The following is a 19,574-nucleotide window of genomic DNA, read 5'->3' on the forward strand; positions in this document are numbered from 1 at the left end:
AATAAATACTCATTTACAATAGCAACTAACAAGTATGTGTGTAAGAATCTTCACAGGCATAAGTAAGAAAAAAATGCACTATGTGTTCATGAAAATGAATTGTAGAGAAGAAATCCTGTTCTTACAGCTTTGGATCCTATAATGGATTAAAGTGTGAACTCAACCCCTAGGAAAAGAAAAGGTTGGTGGATTATCTTCAGGATCTCACAATGTGGATGAATTTGGAAAAGAGCCATTGCAGAAGGAATCAGTTAAGATTATATTGAAGTGAGATTGGCCCTTAATCCAATCTGCTATTCTGTAGATAGCCACATCAAGACAGAACACAGAAGGATTTGACTTGGGTGCCCTAAGATATTGAGGCACAGGCCACACTTGTGCCTCTGCACACTAAGAAAAGCCCAGTAAATCATCAGGAACAAGAAAGACATTCCCTACAGGTTTCAGAGGGAGAATTACAATTTTATTTTGAACTTCTAACCTCTAAAATTGTGATACATTAGATTTCTGTTGTTTTAAGTCACCTAGTTTGTGATAATATTTTATAACAGGCCGTATATTGGAATCATGGCCAAATAGACATATAGCAAGGTTTAGAGGGAAAAAACTTCCAATGATTTATTTTTGCAACTTATGAAGAGAAAAAATTGAAACATTGGTGAGGAATGGTCTATACCATAATATGCTGCAGCGATGTTTGGCTACTTTTTAGTTTAGTTTAGTTTTGTTTTGTTTTGCATCATTGTTATAGTTTTAGTCTATCATATTTGTAAAACAAACTAAGAGGAATAATCATCAACTTATTGAAAGAAAAACCGAGACTATATTTTACATAAGAAGCTCTTAGAAATGCTGGCTAAGAGAGGAGATGGCTAACTCCTTTTTTTTTTTTTAAACTTTTTCAAGGGTTTCTCTGTGTAGCCTTAGCTATCTTGTACTGGCTTTGCAGCCAGACTGGCCTCAAACTCAGAGATCCACCAATCTTTGCCTCCCAAGTGCTGGGATTAAAGGCATGCACCACCATGCCTGGACTGTCTTCATTCTTAATTTGTCCTCTACAGTAAATTGCAGCCTTTAAATATCAAATATTTGACCTAAAATACTAGTTATTGAGGGACTAGAGAGATACATTGGTGGTTAAGAGCATTGGTTGCTCTTGTAGCAAACCTGGGTTTGACTCCCAACACCTACAGGCAGCTCACAGCTGTCTGTAACTGGAACCCCAGAGGCCAGATGCCTTCTGGTCTTTGTGGCCAATGCTTTCATGTGGCACATAGGACACACATACATTCACATGCAATACCCATACCCATACATGTAAAAAGAAATAAAAGAATAAAACATAAAACACTAACTCTATTTTTAATCTTATCTATTTATTCACTTTACTCCCTGGGCATCGCCTTTTGCTTCCTCTCCTCTCAGCCTCACTCCCTTCTATGCTCTTTCCCCATGCTCCCCCCATTATCTATCCACCCCGCCTCATCAATTGCACCAGGACTGAGTGTGTCCTCTTCTCCTGTGGCCTAGAAAGTTAGTCCCTACCAGGGGGAAGTGATAAAAAGGCAGACAACAGAGTCCATTTCAGAGATAGCTCCCCCTCCCAGCTCCCCTTACTAGAGAACCGCTGCTGGCTGGAACCTTTCAGAAAACAACTCTGCTAGGCTCCTATCTGGAAGCATAGCATAGTACTGATAATAGTGTCAGGGGCTGGCTCTTTTCTGTGACGTGGGTCTTGGGTTGGGCCAAGCATTGCTTGGACATTCCCTCTACCTCTGTTCTATCTGCTCTATCTTTATCCCTGCAGGTCTTGTAGGATGGGTAAATATTGGGTCTAAGTTTTGTTTTCCTCCTTCCACTAAGGTTCTCTTAACAATTACCTTAACATCTGAAAGAGAAAGCTTTTGAATTAGGTAAACCAGGCATTGTATCTTAAAAGGAGATTTCTTGGTTCCAACTCTCATTTTAGTAGCCGTGCTATGTTCTATAAGGTGAACAAGGAAGGTCTCCCTGAGAGAGGAACAAGTAGGTTACAGCATGGTCTAGGATAAAAGCTATGAGATATTCTGAGAAATAGCACCCATGGATAAAAGCAATCAGTATGTAAATAGCAGAAGCTTACAGAGTAACAAATTCACCATGGTTACAGTATACCAATGAGTAGAATGGTAAAAAAGAAAGAAACGTCATACCATATGGGCATGAGAACACATAGACAACATTTCCTGTAATCAGTCAGAGAATAAGCATTTCAAGGTTTCCAGGCCTTCACGTCTGTGGAAGCACAGTTTTGTGCCACAGTGTGAAGTAAAGGTCTGTGTGTGTGTGTGTGTGTGTGTGTTGTGTGTGTGTGTGTGTGTGTATGTGTGTGTGTATGTGTGTGTGTGTATGTGTGTGTGTGTATGTGTGTGTGTATGTGTGTGTGTATGTGTATGTGTGTGTATGTGTGTGTGTGTATGTGTGTGTGTATGTGTGTGTGTGTGTGTGTGTGTGTGTGTGTGTGTGTGTGCTTTCCGTAAGCTGGGATTATTAAAGGACAGGCTTGTGATGCATCACATTTTGTGGGCTCCAGGCCATGATATAGGATACCTACAGCTTCTAAGTCTCTGATAGATACAACAGGATGACAATGAGAGAAAATGCGTGGGGGTTAATAACCCATTGACCTAATGGCCATGAAATGAAAAAAAGAAAGATAAAGCCTGAGGTCACACTCTCAGTGTCAAGATCATGTGCCCAGTGATCCAACGACTTCCAATTGTGCCCCATTTCGTGAAGGTTCTAATACCTCTGAAGAGCACAGAGCTGAAGGTCAAGCCTCTGATACGTGGGTCCTTGCAGGACAGTGCAGACTAAAGCTGTAGTGGTATATAAATGACTAAACACACTCCAACACAATGTTATATATGAACAGTAAACTTCAGATTGTGTTTAATATTTAATAGCAACCATTTAAAAAATAGAGAGACATAAAGAAAAAAATAGCTTCTCAGCCACTACTGAAAAAAATTGTAGGACATGGTGGTCCCTGCAGATAAAGTTCTCTGATAGGAAGGTGGATGATGAAGATGAACATGGCTTGTCTATAGTAACAGGCTATAGAGGAAACATGAATAGCTAAGGATAACAGCTGGGTTAGTCATAGTAAACATGGGGGGGAGGGCTAAGATATCAGCTACAGAGGTAAAAAGAAGAGGCTGCCTTAGGGCAGCCCTGAAAAGTTGACCTAAGACCATCTTCTAGTATATTGTGAATGGTGCGGGCAACCTGAAGATCAAGAGGATGGCAATCGATTTAGGAAGGCAAGAGTCCAAATACAGATGTTCAAATTCCAAGAAGCAACTGAAGGTTTTCCTTAATAGGAAGAGAGCTTACATATTTTAAGCTACTCTTTGTCACATTTCTGGTGAACCATTTTTGTGAGCATATACAAACACTTCCCTACGTTTCTCTATGGCTCTGATTTTCTCTGCAATACTGATGTTTGTAGGGGAGGTAACAGATACACACTCTGAAACGGAAGCAGGTAGGGACATATAGAGATCATAGAAATTTCTCAGGAGGATCCCATATATTTCTAAAAGTTGAGAGTCCTATAAACTCTGTCCTCAGGAACTTTCACCAGGACCCTTTGTACAAAGCTAGTCTCTTTTGTTCTTACTCCTCTGAGTTGGATCTACAAAACAGGCAACAGTATTGTGTTAGCAACATCTCCATTGGAGGACGTGGTCAGGTAGTTATGCTTGCCCGGGCAGGGAGGCAGCCAGTAACATAATTGTGTCTTTGTATTTCCAGATCCACTTCTCAGGGTAGCATCCTTGTCTACAGAGGAAGAAAAATGTAATTATATAATTTGAGGACCTCTTTCTGAGCAGCAGATGTTGAACAAATCTATGTATTGGTAGAAGGACAAAGAACACATTGTGTAGTAATTAAAACATTTTGGTCCTAAACTCATATGCTCAATGTATGCTGTATTCATAGGTAATTTGAGGCTAACAAAAAGTGCCCCTGGTTGCTTCACACTTTGTTCAGACCTTCTCTGTAATTTTTATGCATAAAAGGCTTAACTTTTAAATAATGGACCCTTAAACTCCCAATTTTAGGCAATTAAGATGATGGAATGCATTTTTCTTTGAGTAGTCCGACATTTTCTTCCTTTTATTCTTTTGTATATTCCACTTTGAAGCTGTTTAGCTCTTTCTTTTGTAATGGTTGTTGACGATTGCTTTTTATTTAGTGTACCATCACTTCTGAGTCACTTTGGCACCTGGCTCTGCTAATGTTAACTGTGGATTGCAGCTTGCCACTACTAAGACTGCAGGGGGTTCATTCTCTTAAAAATACATTCCAAGGAAGACAGTTAGCACAGATTAGTAAAGAGTGCCTGACAACCTGGGGCTTTCTCAAACATAAAGACAATCTGTGGGAAAAATCACAGATTCTCAATCTGTTTCTGTGTCTTGCTACTTGTATGTACAAAGGAAGGTTGTTGGACATCCTATGGCTCCACATCATTTAACTTGCAAGCAGTCCCATGATGAGACTGACTCAACTTTATAAGGTTACCACCAAAACCACATTAAGTAAGATTGATGCAGAATCATGGGGGCTAGTCGAATATAAAGGCTGCCTCTTACTATTAAGCCGAGAGCTTGATATTATGATGATACATGGCTAGGTTTAGTGTCAACTAGAACAGATTTAAGATTCTTTAGAAGACTCACCTCTGGGCATTTCTGGGAAAATGTTTCCAGGGAAGATGTACAGAGGGGGCTGACCCTCTTCATCCTAAGAACTTGAGTCTTAGATAAAGAAAAGAGAAAAAAAACTGAGAAAGCCAGGAGAATACCAGCATTTCCCTTTGTCTGTTTCCCAGCTGTGCATGTGATGTGGTGAGCTGTTGTGTATGTTAAGCCCTACCCCATGGTAGAGAGCTGGCACATGGTGACTCCCAATCATCTATAATGTGATCTGATGTCAGCCAGGAATGCCCTGCAGCAGGACCTTACAGTACGCTCCTAGCTCATAAAGCTATGTGCTGTCATATTGTCTCCACCATGGGGTCTGGATCCTCTCAAACACAAGCCAAAATAAGTTCTTCCTTCCTTCAGATGCTTTTTACCTGATATTTGGTGACAGCAACTGGAAAAGTAACTAATATAGGTACCAGGAAGGAGGGCATTGAGGTAATGCCATCTAACCTGGGCTCTAGGATCAGGTCAAAGAATAATTGACTCAAGTAAGTTCCCTCCTACCCTGTAGGATCTGGCCATTGATTGACCATAGCCATTGATTGACCATAGACACCAGGCTTGGCAGCAAGTGCCTTTACATGCTGTACCAACTTGCTAGTCTGTTTTATGTTAAACATTATACATTAGTCATCACATGATGAGTCTGAGAGCAGTGACCCATCAATGCCTTTAACCTGTTCCTCTCTGGAAAGTTGAAACTGCCTTTCCCCATGAGATGGAGAAAATGTATACCTTTACTGTATTATGACATACGGCTGTTTAAGGTATTGGGGAATTGAAAAGTATAACATTTTTCACCTTCATCCTGGCCCTACCCCTGGCTTAGAATCTTGGGGTATGCCTACTGAAACACAGTGAGTGAGCTTGGAAGCATTGCATCTCTCTGGTTCTGCCACACCTTTATCCTAGCTGAGTACATAGAGAATGAGTGAACTGATGAACACTCTGACATCTGTAACTGTTCAGATCATCACTCTTCAAAATCACATCAGTCCCAGCTCTGGGCGCCATATTTTGTATACAGAGCACGTTAGAGACCTCACACTTCTGCTTAGTAGGACTAATAGTTCACAGACTGCTTTTCATATGACCCTTAAGCTAAGCACATGTTCACCTTTTTGACAGGAAAGAAAAGGAGGAAAGGAGAATAGGGGATAGCAATGGAAGCCAGAAGATGAAAGATATAATGCAAAGAAAAAAAGTACAAAATATAATCCCAAGACCAACTATGACTGGCTCTTTATAAAAAGTCCAATCAATCTCTAAATCTTAGGTATTATTTCATTAAAAATAATAGTAACAACTTGACAAAGAGATTGCTCGTGTACTATGGAAGCTTATAAGTGGCTTTAGACCATCTGGAATCCAATTAAATTCTACAGATAAGAGATTGACACTGAGGTTGGTAGAGTTCTCCAACATAACCCCTTACTGAATCATCACCCCGTCATCAAAATTTCTGGTTCCTTATAGCAGTTTTCTTATGTATCTTTCCTTTTGTATTTATTTATTTATTTATTTATTTATTTATTTTAATCTCTTTCTATTATGTTCTATTATTTAAAACTATTTTAAATTTTTTGTTTGTTTTGTTTGTTCTCTGTGCAGCCTTGACTGTCCTGCACTTGCTTTGTAGACCAGGCTGGCCTCAAACTCACAGAGATCCGTCAGCCTCTGCCTCTCTGAATGCTGGGATTACAGGTGTGGACCACCATGCCCTGTTTAATTTTTAATACATTTTGATCATATTTTTCTCCTCCCTCATGCCCTTTCAGATTCTCTCCCTCTCCCTCAACTTTAAGGACTTTCTCTTTAAAAATCAATACAACAGTAAACATGCACCAAACCAAGAAAACAAAACAAAATGATACCCAAAACAGAATGAATAAATAGAGAAGAGATAACAAGAGAGAGAGAGAGAGAGAGAGAGAGAGAGAGAGAGAGAGAGAGAGAGAGAAAGGATTTTCTGCCATTTGATTAATGCCTACTGAGATTTAAACATTTCCCAGAAAATAAATACCAACAGACTGTAACCAAATAAAGTCACACACAAAAACTGTGGAGTCCATTATGTGTTAGTCATAATCCTGAACATGTAGGCTGCCCTAGAGTGGTTCATAACCCAGTGTCCCTTGATTGGTGAAAACTGATTTTCCATCTCCTAGCAGATATAAATGATAACTTCATTGTTAACCTTTACCCTAGTGGTAGGTGTCCATTCTTTTCTTTTCTTTTCTTTTCTTTTTTTTTTTAATAAAAGAAAGCAAAACAAAACCAAGGTGAGACAAGACAAATCAACAGATAGAAAAGAACCCTAAAGAAGACACAAGAATGAGACTTACTCATCCGGACACTCAGGAATCCCATACAGACACTAAAGTGGAAGCCATAATATAAGCACAGAGGAACTACCACAGACTTGCACAGCTGCTATGCATGCTGCTTCAGTCTCTGTGAGTTATATAAACTTTGTACATGCTGATTTTGATGATCCGATGACCTTATTTTCTTGGTTTGCTTCATCTCTTCTGGCTCTTAGCTCTTTCTGCCTCCTGTTCTACAGGATTCCCCAACCTGAAGAGAGGGAATTGATAGAAAAATCCCAGTTAGTGCTGAGTGTTCCAAAGGTGTCTGTCTGTCTGTCTCTCTGTCTGTCTGTCTCTCTCTCTTTCCCTCTTTCTTTATCTCTCTCTCTCCTTACTCCCACCCCCTATATAAAAGCTTTTCTGATGGTAGCTGAACAAGGCACTGGCTCATGAGTATAGCAGAGTCATTTATCACCTCATTTTTTCCTCTTTTTTTAGACCAGTATTTGGTTTCACCCTAGATCCCTGGGCTATCTAGTCTCAGTTTCTTGGTTACTTTAAGTTGAATCAGTTATTGCTTGGTGATTCCTGTAAGCTTTGACCTAGCATATCTTTCAGATAGTTCATCATAGTAAATAAAGAAGTTGTGGCTGGCTTAGTGTTCTGGGGTTTTCTTGTTTGTTTGTTTGTTTGTTTGTTTTGATAGTGTGCAGAGTACCTTCTTGAACCCAAGATGCTGAAACATAGAAGTGAAGGCTATATTGTGTAGGTTGTTGTCTTCAACTTCAAAGGAAATGACGGCCATTGTGTTAGAAACACAGACAGCAATACAGCCATTCCTAAAGGCCCAGATGACCACGGGAAAACAGGTAACACCAAAGCCACCCTGGAAGCATGTCATCAAAACCACATCACCACCAGCAGACAGGATTCAGGTCCCCTAAGACTCATGTGCACCCTCTGCGCATGTGTGCACACCTCCCTCACACTGACCAATAAAGGAAATTCCTCCTATCCCTTGGTTCTTTCTTCCCTTCTTTCCTTGTATGTCTCAAGAGACTGTCTCTGCATTCCATTCCCTTAATAAACCTCTGAAGCAGATCTGCCACATACTATGATTTCTATTCACTGTACAGCCTTGATGCATACATCCTAATACATTGGCTTGTCTACCTTTTGTCTGATAATAGAATATGGTTGCTTCTATCAACATGCAGGCCAGGTCATGGATGAGAAACACTGTAGGTACCAATGCTTTGGGGTTTTCAGTTACAAGTTTCCACTCGCTAAAAGCTGGCATATGGCCAATGATACATTGCTTTTATTTACTGATATTTACAACCCATTGTACTTTCCAAATATATTTATTCATTTCTTTTATTTGTATTTTGCCTGCACACACACACACACACACACACACACACACACACACACACACACACACACACAAACAGCATGTGTGCCTGGTGCCAGAGATGGTCAGAAAAGACATTGGATCCCCTGGAACTGGAATTACAAATGGGTATAAAATCACACCATGTAGGATCCTCTAGAAAAGCAACAAGCACTCATAAACACTGAGCCATGTCCACAATCTCCACACTGTACTTTCCATCATTGTCTTAGTTTGGGCTTCATTGCTGAGAAGAGACACTGTGGCCAAGGAAACTCTTATAAAGGACAACATTTGACTGGGGCTGGCTTATAGGTTCAGGGCTTTAGTTCATTATCATCATGGCAGGAGCACGGCAGCGTGCAGGCACACATGATGCTGGAGGAGCCAAGAATTCTACATCTCGATACAAAGGCAGCCAGGAGGAGATGCTCATTCCACACTGGGTGGAGTGTGAGCATAGGAAACTTCAGCCCCACCCCACTCCCACACACAGTGGTACACTTCCTTTAACAAGGTCAGACCTTCTGGTAGTGCTGCTCCCTTGGGACAAGCATTCAAACTCAAGTCTACGGGGGCCAACCCTCTTCAAACCAGTATGTATAATCATAAACCACGCTGGTCATTTCTCCCCACTTGCTTTTTGCCTACCAATATGCAAACATTCACCAGCCAATTTGTAGTTCAGAAAGGAGAGACATAATACCCACATGTCTCTTTCTAGGGGCATGGCTTCTAGACCTAACTTTAGGTTGAACAACAGCAAGAAATCAATTATAAGAGATAAGATCCTTTCTAACTTTGCCAAAAATGTAAAATCATGCCCTTACATTTATCACAGGAAATATATATCTTTTTAAAAAAACCTCATGAATATAGTGCAGAAATATAAAAAAAATTAATCATAATTACAGGGATGAAACCCATTCAGAGACAGTAGCCATGACTCATTGGTAATGCCTGGACATGGTTGAAGAGAATTCTCTTTGACCCTAGACACTTCTGGAAGCCAATATACATCAACAGTTCTGGCTGGACAGCTTCACTTTTGAAAGCATTCCCAGTGAACTGTAAATGAGGCGGTAAGTGTTTTTTCTGGCTAGGGAGTATGAGAAGGGTAAAAGAACACGAAGGCTTTGGTTCTGTTTGATGATGCCTAGTTAAATTAGAAAGATTCCTTAGTCATTTTTAAATGTTTAACTGAAGTGTGTGTGTGTGTGTGTGTGTGTGTGTGTGTGTGTGTGTGTGTGTGTGTATGCAGGTCAGAGGACAACTTTTGGCAGGTTTATCTGTCCTGTCCTTACCAGAAGGATGCAACACAGGTCATCAGGCCTGTGTGTAAGTATCTGCCTGCTGGGCCATCTTGGTACTCCTGGGCCCTATCTATAGCCTTTTTGTAATCCACTCACATTCTCCTCCCCAACTTCACCCTTGATCATCAGAGCATCCCAATCTCAGATACAGAAAGTTCCCCCAGCACCTTCCCATGCTGGTGCTGATCCTCCAAGAAATGTGTAACTGCGTCAGCAGAACCGCAAAGGAAAGACAAACAATAGCATTTCTTTGTTTTGAAATCTTCAGCTCTTGTGTGATGACTCTCCTCTCTTTTGATTGTGAATAGTTGGCTCCGCGTTATGTATTCTGAGGGAAATCACTCAAATGTTAGGGTTCCTTCTCCTTCAGTAACTTCAAGTGATTATTCTCTAACAGAGACATAGGCACATAGGTACATGAAATGATCCAGAGTCAGGTCTTGTTGGTTTTGTGGAGGGTCATATTTAGGCAAACATTATTTCTAGCAACACATGATTCTTAATCACCTAAGGCATGTTTGAGAGATTAGGAACCGTTCGCTTGTTGTTTTAATTACATACAAGAACTGGCACTATAAAAACTAATGTAAGTAGGCCAATGGTCCCTTTTGAATGTGAACTGGAAGCTTGTGAGAAAGAACTACAAAAGGTTTGCATGATGAGTACCTATGGAGAGGGTTCCACTTGGAAATTATTGGCTATATATTTGTACTTTTGACTTCGTTAGAAAACATTCAGTTGGGAGAGTTGCCCATGAAATACACCAGAGCATGCTTTTCTTTTGTTGCATCATTATGAATTATCCCTTAGGCATCAAGTATGTACAACATATATTATGCTTCATTTCTAATGACATTTTTAATTTATTCAATTTAAAGTAAAAAAAATGGTTAAGAAAAAAGATTTAGCAAATTAGGTTCATAGCATGGATGTTCTATTGATATTCATAGATATTGACCGTAAATAGTAAACGAGCATAAGAACTATAGACTAGACAATATTTTAAAAGTTTGGTAGGGCATGGTGGCATACACATTTATTCCCAGCACTTGGGAGGCAGAAGCAAGTAGATCTCTGTGAGTTTGAACCTACCTGGTTTACGTTATCAGTTCCGGGCCAATCAGGATGTTATGGACCCTTTCTCAAAGAGCAACAGCAAAAAGAAGTCTCTATCATAACACTTGAGGTGACCTTGGTTATGCGAAAGAGCATGGTAGTGTTCAAGCCAAATATAACACTTGCTATACTCACACAAAACACAACAAGATAATTTTCAAACAAAACCACATTGTTTTAATTATGAGCTTTTGGTTTTCTATATTTTTGATGTTTTGGGTATTAAAAAAGTTTCTGATGATCCTGGAGACTGCTCTTCCCAAAGATAGTTCCTAAGAAAGTAATAAAAAAATGTCTTTGATATGAGACATGCACAACAGGACTCATGGCGACAGATGAGAGCCTGGCATAAGTATGTATGCATTTAGATATATAAACAGAGAAAAGTACACCTTCAAGCTCAGGGATAGCTTATATCAGCCAGTTATCATCTTCAAGATATAAAGATGCCGTATGTCTTTGCCTCTTAATAAAATTAACTATGCTAAGACAGCTATCCTCTGTTTTTCTCCAACCTAAATTAATAATTTAACAAAAATGGAGGTTAGCTCTCTTTATGAACCAGCTTTACTCTTTATACTTCTACCTACCAGGCTTGTCGCCAGACTTGTGTTTGTCAATGAGACACTAAAAAGAATTCTCTAAAATTAAAGTGCATTAAAGCAATTAAAAATATTCCATAAAGAAAGCGAGTTCCCTCCTGAGTCCTACTGTATTCCTCCTAAATAGTTTTGCAACAAACGTTCTGTGACCCCAAGGTGGGTTGGAAATACAAGCATTTCCCAAGTCTATGGCTTGTCTGTGTTGGTACCAAAAACCCTCCAGTGTAAAGAATTGCAAAAGATTGAATATAGCAAATACAAGTCTTAAGTCACACAATGCCATTCTCAAATCGCACCCATAGTAATTAGGCAGGCAGCATTTCTTACTCCCTTCACATGGACTTCATTTGCTTTTATATTGCTGAATAGTCCTGAGGAAGAAGATATTTTCAGACGCACATATCTCTTTTGTTGAAATCCTCTTTGCAGGTAAATTCTCCACTGTGATTTAGGAGAAGCCCGTGTCTCACACCTCTTTATGTACTCTCTCTAATGCTACCCAGCATTGCCCTCTAAGGATGTGCTGACATTTCGCTGGGGCAATATATTTTATGTGGGGTGCCAGGAGGACTGCCCTTTCACAAGAGTCAACTCTTTATTCAGTCATTGGTAACAGATTAAATTACCCAGACTACCATTATTAGTAAGTCTTATTTTAAGATACATCTCATGTTGTTATTGTGTCGTCTTCACTAAAGCGATTGAAGCAATGATGAGGTGCACCAAGGCTCTGTGTGGAAAGGTCCAGCTATGCAGAAGTGTTACGTTTTGCTGTTCAATAGGCATTCTTCTCTGACAGATCTCTACATCCCTACTTCTGATGTACACATTTGGCTTTCCCATTAGGCTTACAGTGGGAGTATCTGTCCACGTAAAGTAATGCGTGGTGATCAGATAAATATGGACAGGCTGGCATTCAGAGATTAATCTGATGGATAATTCCTCTTAAGAAAGATGAGGGGGAAATGTTATCATTCTTCACGCAGTGAGAAAATCTGCTGTGTTCTATTTGGGGCCGTCACAGCTTTATATTAGCAGTGTTCACAGCATACCCACCCCGTGAGACGTTAGGAAGATGAACACAAAACCATTTTTGCAGAATTCTTTGTGTTTATGTAGCATCTCTTCCCAGAATACTCCCAGGAGTGTTGTGGTGATTTTCACTGGAGTTAAATGCGTTGGTACTATTCATTTCTAAGATAGGCCTAAGAGGGCAAGGCTGCGCCCCACAACCTCGTCATAGCAAGATGAAAAGGGTTTCTTGCATCCAGAAACATAAAGTCTGATGATTCCAATGTGGAGAGATAGAAACAAGCAAGTGAAATCAACCTCTCGGTGACATTCATGATCAGGAACTTTCCAATTCTGTACTTGGCATAGATAAGACAGAAGGCAGCATTCTAATATGAGTTCTTTGTTTACGTGAGAGAGCAGGGTGAGGCTTGACTCACAGAGGCATAGAACAACTGCATTTGGTATTGGAGCTTTTGGTTTTTTTGTCTTTTGTTTTTATAACTTTTCCAGTATTATGATCTTGGCTCTACTGAAAAGGCCAGAGATTCTAGAAAAAAAAAAAAAAAGTATATAGAAGAGAAATCAGGGAAGTAGGGGGTTCTAATCTTCTTGCCACTAAATTTGCTCTAGGCAAAAAGCTAACAACAATAGTGATCAGATAACAAAAACACAAAAGTAAAGAACTGAGAGCTCTTTCCTTCCTTGTTACTTTTTTTTAACCACAAAGGACACATACAGGGCGGCGGGAGGGGGAAGGTGGGTGGTGGTGGGTAGGGAGGCTTAGATTCTGTTCCCCGTGATGAATTTTATGTTCCATGATTTAATTATATGTGATCTAGGCCTAACAATTGTTAAATATCACAGCCTCCCCTTGGAAATTATATCTTGTGTCTTCAAATTCAAGAGCTATGCGCACACTTCAAGCTGTTGCTTACTGTTTCTGCACTGTTTGTTGGTTGCTGCTTTTAAGTTTCTAGAATGCGCTATAAATAAACAAGCTTGTGCTTGGTGCCCTCGAGTTTGTATCTTCATTTGGGAATCTGTTGACAGGAGGTTAGAAGCAGAAGGACTCAGCAGGCAGGGGAAGAGTCTGTCAGCTAAAGGTCAGGGGACCGAAAAAAAAAAAAAAAAGCAGATAGGAGTAAGGAAAGATCATGGCAACAGGTTGGTGTGTGTTGAGTGTATTGTCCTGCCCCGTCTTGTCCTCATTCCTCTAATGTGAAATTAAACTTCCTTTGGCATGCTACCTGTCCATGGAAGTATTTCACTGGACTAAGGAATGTAGGGGCAATTTAAAATTAAAAGCAACAGGGCAAAGGGCTGGTGAGATGGCTCAGCCATTAAGAGCATTTGCCACTGTTCCAGAGGACCCAGGTTCAATTCCCAGCACCCACATGGCAGGTTATACATGTCTGTAACTCCAGTTCCATGGGGTCTGATGCCCTCATACAATCGTCTATGCAAGCAGAACACCAATAATGCACATGAAAAATTATCATCCAGTGCTTTCTGTGTTTACCTTCTTGTCATTACTTGGCATGGGATATCACCACTTCGCTCACTACACAGTAAGTGACCTGTCACAAAGCAGAACAGAATAAACACGGGGTGGTTATTTACAGTGGAAACCTGCTTTCTCTTCTTGTATCTTGTCCATGTAGAAGGTTAGGCCTTGGGGCATTCTATTTTGGTTTTTCATGGTTTGGATTGGTTCTCAAAGTTTTCACATTGACATTAAAAAGTTACAAATCACACACACTGGGTGCACCTGCTCTTGTTGTTAACTGTTGGCTTTAGAGTGACTTTCCATGAGCCTAATCTGCCCAACCACTGGATGCCATGCTGCCCTAGCTCCTTTCCTGAAAAAAAATTTTTTAATTGCTTTTTTCCAAACTTAATTTCAGATGTTTCATAAATAAAAACACTATACTTCAATGCATACTTAAGAAGATGTTGAAATAATAATAGACTTTAACTTAAAAATATAATAGAATTCATTAAAAATAATATACTTTATTCACATTTATACCAAAATAATGCATCATGACTAAAGGTCTCGTAATGAATGCCACATGAAATAATGATGGTCTCTATGCATAATGCTTTAAACTATACATTGTTTAATGTAAAAGGGAGAAACTTCAATTAAGGATGTCATACTTATAATATAAAGACAGGAAAATTCTGATTATTTGGAGACCCTATCTTAATAATTTTTCAGTTAATGGCTTATGTAGCACTAAAAGTCAGAATGTTGTTAATTGAATAAGGAAACCCTCCAACTAAAAATATATTAGGTGTGTTTTATTAGGTGTGTACTTGATAATGAAATATAATCAATGTAATTTGTTTATTTTCATAAGTTACTGAATGTATATTCAATGTATTTAGTATATTAACTGTCAGTGCAACATAATAGAATTAGAAATAATAAAAATCGGTAGCAACACACTTGATTATATGAGAGAAATAGTTGAAAGTAGGCTTTGAGTCAGAGAGGGCAGTTTCAAATTCTAGAAGAGTTACTCATTCTTTCTCTGAAGAAGTAAGATTCTTAAATTCCCAGTTTGTTACTTTCTTCCTTTGCAAGAACAGAACTAACAACAGTTGTTTCATGGATTTGGGCTTCCTGATCAGATGAGATGATTTGTGGACAATACTTAGTACAGCCGGTACCTAAATACACTGAATTGAATCGTTGTGTCCTGGCCAGGCACAATGAACTACGCATCCTTCATATATATATTTCCACTTATTGTAGTCACTAAGATCACCTGATTCTCTAGAGCAGTGATTTTCAATTCTCTAGAAGCAGTGGTCTTCCTAATGCTGTGACCCTTTAATTCAATTCCTCATGTTGTGGTGACCCCCAAGCACAACATTATTTTCATTGCTACTTCATAACTGTAATCTTGCTACTGGTACAAATTATAATGTAAATATCTGTGCTTTCTGATGGTCTTAGGTGACCCCTGTGAAAGGGTCATTTGACCCCTTAAAGGGTCGTGACACGGGCTAAGAGCTACTGCTCCAGATGAAAAGCTGAGCTCCAAACCATTAGTAAATAACTGGCAGGCAGTGTGTTTGTTCTTTCTGTACTTTAACACTTGACTTTTCCACCATCAGTGAACATTGATACTCAAATATTTCTGTGGAAATACAATATAAAGGAACCCAGTGACTATATAATTAGAAATATATAATGGTAGGTTAGGCCTAGAGTACCACCAAAGGGGGCAGAAAGAGGGGGGAGAGGGAGGAAGAAAGGAGAAAGGGAGAGGGGACAGGAGGGAGAGAGTAAGAGACAGAGAGACAGAGAGACAGAAACAGAAGCAGAGACACAGAGTGATTATTATTTTGAGGTGCCAAATTAATATTAAGCTAAGTATTATTTTCACTAGCAAATGTTTCTACTCTCATTTGTAGAAATGAAAACAATACAGAGACAAAGTGCTTCAGATGAAAATCTTGAATTCAAAACTCCTCAACTGAGACCCATAGACCTCACATGCAATGCATGCCGATCATAGTACCCAATTTGGCTTATTCCAAGCAAGGCTATAGAAAACCTTCTATCAAGTCTCAACTTAATCATCATCAGAGAACACAGAGGTAAAATGCCTCCCACATACCCAGACTTATACAGTGCCTCTGTAAAGCCTGATACCTTGCGTTTAAAGTCCTTGTGATTCACACGATATGAGAGAACCAGACTTCTGAAAGATGTCCTCTTATCTCTAGCCTGCCATGAACTGTGTGGTACATGTACACATACACACACACACACATACACACACACATATATATACACACACAAAGAGACTCTGTCACTCTCTTTCTTAACTAGAACTCAATTATTGAAGGATACTTAACCAGTAAGAATGACACCTCAATTCTTAAAAAAAAAAAAGTTTATCTTTTGTTAAGATTTATTTAAATTTGTATTTGTATGTGTATGTCTGTCATCTGTGTGTGTCTATGTCTGTTTGTGTTTGTGACTGTATCTGTATGTGTTTGTGTCTGTATATGTGTCTGTGTCTGTATCTGTGTGTGTGTGTGTGTGTCTGTCTGTCTGTCTGCATGTATGTGTCTGTGTTCTGTGTGAATATCTGTATCTGTGTGTCTGTGTGTCTGTATTTGTGTCCGTGTCAGTGTCTGTGTCTGTACTGGAACATGTGCACATACGACAGGTACCTGCAGAGGTCAGAAGAGGGCACCATGACTGCTGGGGTTGGGTTATTGTTTGCTGATAGCTGTAGGCCATAAGTTCTGGGAACCAAATGCTGGTCTTCTGGAAGAGTAGCAAGTACTTTTAACTGCTGTGCTGTCTTTCCAAAGTCCAAAAATATTAGTTTTGTCATCTGCTTTATCCAAATGACAAATAGGCCTAAGGATTCTGGATTTTATTTAGAACATGTAGCTATAGACAATCCCCATCAGTGTTCATTTAAAAATTAGCAATTGTCAATGCAATTTTTATCTAGTCTTTACTGTTTTGATGGTATCCAACCATAATGTCTTTCATATTCCTCTGCTCATTTGCAAATTTTATTTTCTCAATCACTTTAGGTAGCTTCATTATCCATTCATACAATTCAGGGAATATGTGGTATATGTTAGACATATTCTGTGTTCCTTATATTTTGATTGTCATGCACCAGTAAAATAAACTGTAACTAATGAACAAACCTGCACAGGGGAGAATTTTTTTTTCAAGATTTAGCAATACTTGGGATTCAGCAACACTGTGCTGAGGAACTCTTGTCACCAGGTAGCCCATGAATTATTTGAGAGTGAGTTGTGCTAATACATCCTCTGTCAGTTGTCTTAGAAAACAAAATGTGAGACGACTCAGCAAAGCAGTGAGATGCCAGGCAAAGTTGACAGCTTCAATTAACCTCATGAGAACTTGAGAATTTCAGAAAAATCACTTTTTTTCAAAAATTCTTCTTCTAAATTAAAAACAAAACAAAACACTCTACTTCCAAAGAACACCCAAGACTGGTGAGGGAGAGTGTGGCTACATTTATTTATACTGAGTGTTTTCTATTATTTACAAAGAGCACTTGATTTTGTAACTATTTCATACAGGGATTTGGATGTCAAGGAGAAAAACAGAGAGTGTTTTTGTGGCAGAATTAACATCTCATAAATCTTTAATACTTACCTGAAAAATCACTTTTGAATGTTCTTCCAATAAAAATCCCATGTTAGGAAGAGGAGAATGTAGCTCAGTCAGGAAAGTGCTTACAGGCAAGCAGAAGAGCATGAGTTCAATTCCCTAGCTCCCATGAGCAAAAGCCAGGCATGATGTGCATACCTGTAACCTAGGAACTGGAAGGAAGATGGGATCCCAGGTGCTCACTGGCCTTTCAGTTTATCTGAATATGTGAGTTCCAGGTTCAATGAGAGACCTTTATAAATAATAATTGCTGCTGCTGCTGCTGCTGCTGCTAATGCTGCTGCTGCTGCTGCTGATGAAAGTGATTGAAGAAGACACCCAGCTTTGACCTTTGACCTTTGGCCACACACATGCATGCCTATACATGCACAAACACACAGAACTCTTGGACTACTCAGGGAGGGATTCACTCCTACCATATTGTGCAACAACAGAAATTATTAAGGTGCTATAAATTGTTTAATTCATTTCTTATCCATCTACTGATATGTAAATATTGGTAGCAGGTGTTTTTAGGCAGGTGTTTGCCTAATCGGAGTAGATCTCCATTGCCTACACTAGACACAATCATATCATTAAAAGATATGGAGGATGTAAAGTGCCCAAACTTTTTATTAGGAAAATGTAAAAAGTTACTATGTAAATGTAAAAGGTGAGAAGAAGTCACTCTGACTGTCACATTCCATCTGCCATTTACCACCTCTGACATGTTGTTGTTGTTGAAAAATACCCTTGTGACAGAAAATCGTACATGGTAATGTTTCTGAATTTCATTCAGCCAAATATAATAACTGGCATTCAGACAAGATCAAGTGCATGATGGGTGCTAAAGGCCATAAAAGTAACTAATGTTCAATATGGAGTCAAAGCTGTCCGTGATTATTTGAGAGAAGTAAGGGAATTTTTAAATATATGAAACTTCTCTGCCATCCCAGAAATTTTAATTTATCTTGTCATAGAGGGAACATAAATACAGTTTGCTACCCAGATTTCCATCCCCAAGACAAAATACCAGAGGGAAACATGGAGAAGAAAGGTCCATTTCGGTTCATTGTTTCAGAGGTTTCGACCATGATTGACTGGCCCCATTACTTTAGGACCTATGTCAAGATTGGAGTTTGGTGGAGTGAAGTACTTACCTCAGAGTGGCCAAGAAGCAAGACAGAAAAGAAGTGAGGTCCAACTACATCCTTCCAGGGCTCAGCCACAGTGATGTTACTTTATTCTACAAGGCCTCACCTGCTAAAGTATCTACAACGTTCCAGTGACACCAGAAAGTAGGAACCAGCCTTTTAGGGGACAGTCAAAGTCAAATTCACAGCGTTCCATGACTTGGAAATTATTCAGTCGACGCACTACACCACACACACTACACCCCACAGACAGACAGACATACAGACATAAAGAGAGACAGACAGACAGACAGACAGACAGACAGACAGACACACACACACACACACACACACACACACACACACACACACACACCATAGAATTAAGAGGAAAGATTTCCAAGGCCCTATATGGATATCTTACAAATCAGTATAAGCACAGTCCTTTTCTTCCATGCCTGTACCCTAAGGACCACAGAACTTTTACTAGGTAAATTTGGAGTTATAGACAGTTGACCTAACTTCCCATAGAATTAATAAAGATAGGTTACTTGGGAGAGAAGATAAATTTTGATACAAACAGAAGAGTTTTAGAATGAGAAATACCTCATCTCCAAAAATAAATAAATAAATAAATAAATAAATAAATAAATAACAACCTTATGAACTGTAAATGCTAAGATCCTATAAAAACATGGCAAGAGGTAGACAGATGATATGAAACTGTGAAAATGCAGTCACTGTTTGTCCTCCATGGACTACTGCAAGGAAGGGAATAT

General features: G+C 39.3%; 1 protein-coding gene and 1 long non-coding RNA gene across 11 annotated transcripts in view; one reads left to right on the forward strand and one right to left on the reverse strand.

Annotated features, from left to right (window-relative positions):
* CELF2 (CUGBP Elav-like family member 2) overlaps positions 1-19,574 on the forward strand; it is an 823,768-nt gene that overhangs the window by 11,341 nt on the left and 792,853 nt on the right. The window lies entirely within an intron of this gene.
* Positions 2,456-19,574, reverse strand: part of LOC311597278 — a 29,807-nt gene continuing 12,688 nt past the window's right edge. For 3 of the 10 annotated variants that reach the window (XR_014779165.1, XR_014779166.1, XR_014779167.1), the window contains 4 exons: positions 9,937-10,097; positions 7,100-7,331; positions 4,728-4,805; positions 2,460-3,822 (listed from right to left, as the gene is read on the reverse strand). This is a non-coding gene — a long non-coding RNA (uncharacterized lncRNA). Of the gene's footprint in view, positions 3,823-4,727; positions 4,806-7,099; positions 7,332-9,936; positions 10,098-14,020; positions 14,079-19,574 lie in introns of all 10 variants that reach the window. The other 7 variants (XR_014779163.1, XR_014779164.1, XR_014779168.1 and 4 more) reach the window with 7 other exon arrangements.

The sequence above is a fragment of the Acomys minous genome (genome assembly GCF_964271855.1).
Source record: "Acomys minous genome assembly, chromosome: 5".
Lineage (NCBI taxonomy): Eukaryota > Metazoa > Chordata > Mammalia > Rodentia > Muridae > Acomys > Acomys minous.